The 3,675-nt window shown below is 33.9% G+C and overlaps 1 non-coding gene across 1 annotated transcript; it reads left to right on the top strand.

The window, feature by feature from the left end:
* Positions 1-3,224: 3,224 nt before the first annotated feature.
* Positions 3,225-3,297, top strand: Trnar-ucg (transfer RNA arginine (anticodon UCG)). The gene has a single exon. It is a non-coding gene; the product is annotated as a tRNA-Arg (tRNA).
* Positions 3,298-3,675: the final 378 nt, after the last annotated feature.

Below are 3,675 nucleotides of genomic sequence, written 5' to 3'. Positions count from 1 at the left end.
TTGAAAACATCATGTTTGTTCGAAAAAATTTACACCGGTACGAGTTAAAAAGCGACATTCACAATATTAATACTAGAAATAAGTATAAAATAGTCGTCCCAAAATTTAGATTAAGCAAAACAAACAAATCGTTTCTAGGGAATAGTGTTCGGTTTTACAATAAGCTACCTAAATGTGTAACAGACCTTACTGATAAAAAATTCAAGAATGTCGTCAAGTCTACTCTTATTAAGAGAGCATACTATAAAATCAAAGACTATATTGACGACAAGGATGTATGGCGTTAGTCCTATATTGCACAAGTGGCTTCCCTGGCGACTGGCAGGCTGTCTAGGAATATCTCTGTCCTCATTAATGTTCTTGCTCTTATCATGTTGTTATTATTATTTCTTTTTTATTTTGCTTTATATAACTTGGTTTGCTTAATTTATTAACTTCTTAAAATAGTTTGTATAATAATTTTCTCTAATAACTTCCTAGTTCAACTTGCACTGTATAACTTTCTCAAAGTCAACCCAAAAAATATTGTAAACATTTCTTTTTCATGTTATTATCGTATGTATCAATACATACAAATTGTAACACGTATTATATTTTTAAAAAGAGTAACCATGGAGTTTCTTGCCCGTTCTTCTCCATAGGAAGCTACTTTTGGAATGGGCAACTAGAATCACACTTATTTATAATTTTGACGTTCATAAGTGCTTGTAAAGGCCTACATGAAATAAATGATTTGATTTGATTTGATTGATTTGATTTGATTTGTGATGTGTATATTTTCCTTGTTTCCAATTAATATCGAGTTTAATTGGAAAATTATGCGGTATATGTAAAAATGTTGCTACTGTATGTTTATAAACTAAAAGTAAACATTTTATAGAGAGCGTAGACAATTTCAAATATTTTTTGGTCAGTCATGCTAGAAAGGAGTTAAAATGTAGTCTAGTAAACACCTAATTTATGCAAATATTCAAAATAAATTAAGCCACATTACAATTTAAATAACATACAAATAAAAAGGACATAAAAACACAAAAACTTGGTGTAACATCGCAATGAATCACGTAACTTCGTAATAAGTTTGTGTCAAGAACAATACGTGCGTCCAACTGGCCCGAGCCAGTTCACCACATATTTGGTTTTAGACAACACCTCACCGTATTAACTTAGTATTGACATTCAAATCAGTAGCTCAGCTCATTTATTTTGAATTCCTGACGTGTTAGGGACAAAAGTCCAACAATATGGGTTGGAGCAACAGTAACTGTGCTCAACAGTGGCGCCGTGGAAGCGCGCGCCATCTGTCAAAATTACCCGCCATATTTATTAGGCAGAGACAATGAGTGACGCGCCTCGAGACTCTTTGAATATGGAATTGGTTTTTCTTTTTTTTTCTTGAGAAAGTTTTGTTCGTGCACTAGTAGCGTTGAGCTAGTTATTACGCAATATTTAAATAATGCGTATGAGTAAGTCCCTATTGAATAAAGAGTTTGAAACTCATAGTTAACACAAAACACAGTATTTATAAAGTAATGCGGAGGAGTTTGACCTACATTGTGAAAGTTGTTCACAATGCCCTTTAGGAAACATACTAATGAGATGATTAAATTACAAAGTACATACCAGGTGATACAATAGCGTGTAGTACAAGTGCAAACAACAATAACAGTCTTATCGATTCATTAATACGTATAAACGTGAAAAAAGACACAATTTAATTTGTTATCTTCACTTGCCTTATAAATAACAAGACATAATACAGAGCAGAGACAGTATATTTTCTTGAACAACGAGACTAGCGTGGAAATCAACCTACATAGGTCGAACACGTAATTGTACTAAAACAATGGCGGCCACAGCAACAAATAACATGAAATACTTTACAAAATACATCAACTTTAAGAAATTGTTTAATTTTTCACAATTCAACTCTTTGTTGAATTTGAATAGTTGTCACATAACGTTAGACTATGAGTCTATTTGTCGGAAAATTTTCTCACAGTCCAGTTTTCTACACAACACTAATCTTAGTTAGGCAACAAAGAAGGATATTAATAGTTAGTTCCAAAAAATACTATGAAACCATCAACAAGTTGGTACCGTAGCCTATAATCCTTAAAACGAGACAGACCGACAGACAGACAGACCTGTGTGTTTTTGCTATCTGCTATATGCTCTTGACTCTTGGCCCTTAAAAAATCTTATGAATTTCGTCTTTAATGTTCTGAACATGAATGTTTTGGATGCCTATTTGAGTTCTGTCTATGTTTGTTTTGATATTTTTTTGAATTTGGTGCTTGTCTGTAACTCTTTTACGCAAACACTACTGATGAGATTTTGATTAAACTTGGCAGTGATGAAGCATACATCAGAATAACAAAACTTGACATACTTTTTATACTGCTGCAGAAAACAGATCCCTCGGGACACAGCCAAAATCTAACCAACCATACCTACTTCTTCAAGTTTAAAAAAATACCATGACATAAAACCTTATGACAGACAACAGCCCCAAGCCGTCATATGCGCAGCTACCATGCATATCTCCCATCGACAACCATGCACAACCCATGGACAACCCGTGGCAACCCTGGTCCATCACTAGCGACATCTATCCGTCTTGCCGATAACCATCAGCCATCGATTCATCATAAAATAACCGTTTTTTCGGAACCAAGTTACGATTTGCTGGTGAAAAAGTTCTTGTTGAAGGAATTTGAACCTTATTGCTTTAGGATAGAGTAGTGAGTGGAGTGAGAGGAGTGATTTGGGTGGTGGTTTCTATTTGGAGAAATAAATGTTATTGTAATAATTCGTAAAATTTAATTTGTTTTGTTTACTTATTATTCAGTGAGTCATTAGCGATATTCCCCGTGAAAAATTTGGAAATCAAACGTTTATTTAATACACTATAATAAATAACGCTACAGGATAATAAATAAAGCTAAAAATAAATAAAAACTTGAACTTTCAATTGATATCTAGTCTTTCAGCAACTTCTACCATAGTTACTGAAAATAATGAAATGCTCTTTCATTTTTTTCCAATTACATTAAATAATACTTAAATCAAAATAAGTTTAGGGGAAAAAAAGCAGAAAGAGCCAGCCAACCAAATTCTACCCGTTCAGAGCTCGCCCCCAACCCCCGGCCGGCCGCAACGTTTCAGTTTCAGTAAGTAGGTCACCCCTGAAACGGAGCGCAATATACAGCCTCCCCTCACGTGACCGTGTGGCCTAATGGATAAGGCGTCGGACTTCGGATCCGAAGATTGCAGGTTCGAGTCCTGTCACGGTCGGAAAAGTACTCTTTTTGCAGTTTTTTTAAAGAAATATTTTGGTGGTTTTGTACTGGGAATCGGTTATGAAAATGTAATTGTTTGTTTCAATTTTGTAACTTTATTGGGTTTAGGTGACAATAACTGACTTAAAAAACTGTTATTGTGTTTTCGGTGCGTAAGTAATTCAGTAATAATATGTATGTGAAACCAACGTATGCTAGATTTTCAGTTCCTTCAATTTATATTATTTTAATATGGATGATGGTAAATTCAGTATACGACCGATTTTTTATTTAAACTGACGTATTATTTGGAAAACAGTTTTCGAGGGTTTCAGAGGGTTAACTGCACAAATAAAAATCACAAAAATATTTATATGTACAACTAAATACATTT

The sequence above is a fragment of the Helicoverpa armigera genome, chromosome 13 (assembly GCF_030705265.1).
Source record: "Helicoverpa armigera isolate CAAS_96S chromosome 13, ASM3070526v1, whole genome shotgun sequence".
NCBI lineage: Eukaryota > Metazoa > Arthropoda > Insecta > Lepidoptera > Noctuidae > Helicoverpa > Helicoverpa armigera.
This window is presented reverse-complemented; position numbering and strand designations above follow the sequence as displayed.